We start from the raw sequence: 1,300 nt of genomic DNA, 5'->3' as shown, positions 1-1,300 counted from the left end.
TCGCATATATATATATATATATTTATATATATACATATATATATACATATATGTATATACGATGGGTTTCTTTCTGTTTCCGGCTTCCACATCCACTCACATGGCTTTGGTAAGTCCGAGTTATAGTAGAAAAAACTCGCGCCCAAGGTGCCTTGCAGCGGAACTGAACCTGGAAACATGTGGTTGAGAAGTCAACTTCTTGCTACACCTGTGCCTATAATATATATATAGTTGATAACTTTTTTGTTTCCTTTTCTTTTTCAGCAACAACTAGATGTATTGGTGAACAGCGTTGGAGAATATGCAGTAGTTTAAAATTGGAGTTGAGAAAAAGTTAGCGAAACATGGAGGACTGGATGCCATCTGAATATGCCGTGATTACTGCTCATGCATACACGCTCAGATATATGTACACACACAGGCAAAATCAGTAAGCACGCCGGGAAAATTGCTTCGAGGCGTTTCGCCCGTCTTAACTGTATGACTTCAAATTCCGCCGAGGTCAACTTTGGCTTTCGTCCTTTAGAAGTCGATAAAATAAGTACTGAGCACTTATAAGTAAGATGAGCACTGAGGTCGATGTAATCGACTTACCCACTTCCCCGGACTTGTTGACCTTGAAATCTTGTACCAAAATTTCAAATCAAATATTTGTACACATACTCACACACGCACACACACATACATGCACACACGCGCGCGCGTAGAAGATTAGTCGACTCAAATAGGTGAGTGGAATGAATGGGACAAGAACTGTATTCTGCAGTCAGCATTTGTAACGTTAGGGAGAGCTGCATGTCTGTGTACACATGAACACTGATTTCTTTGAGAAAATACTGGTGGTTTTGAAAAACATGTATAATGCAATTTCAAATTTTGGTACAAGGCCAGCAATTTTGTGCAAGTGATAAAATGATATTACATCAACCCTCAGTGCTCAATTGGTACTTATCTTATCGACCCGAAGGGATGAAAGGCAAAGTCAACCACGGCGGAATTGGTACTCAGAAATATATTGCCCGGCGATTCTGTTAGCTCGCTGCCCTATTGCAGGTTGTTTTTCAATAAATTTAGAAATAAACATGCATTCGATTTACTAGAAGCCAAAATACTAGAAACCAAAATAATTACATTGTTTCCTTATGTTATATTTGTGGCCGAATCTGCCACAAATATAACATAAGGAAACAATGTAATTATTTTGGTTTCTAGTATTAATATAAATTGATCGATTAAATGGAGCCGCTCGAAACGGCCATAATGTATTGACACCTGGACATCACATCTGTATGTATGTGTC

This window comes from Octopus bimaculoides, chromosome 11 (genome assembly GCF_001194135.2).
Source record: "Octopus bimaculoides isolate UCB-OBI-ISO-001 chromosome 11, ASM119413v2, whole genome shotgun sequence".
NCBI classification, from domain to species: domain Eukaryota; kingdom Metazoa; phylum Mollusca; class Cephalopoda; order Octopoda; family Octopodidae; genus Octopus; species Octopus bimaculoides.
The sequence above is the reverse complement of the archived record's forward strand: the minus strand, read 5'-3'. Positions refer to the sequence as shown.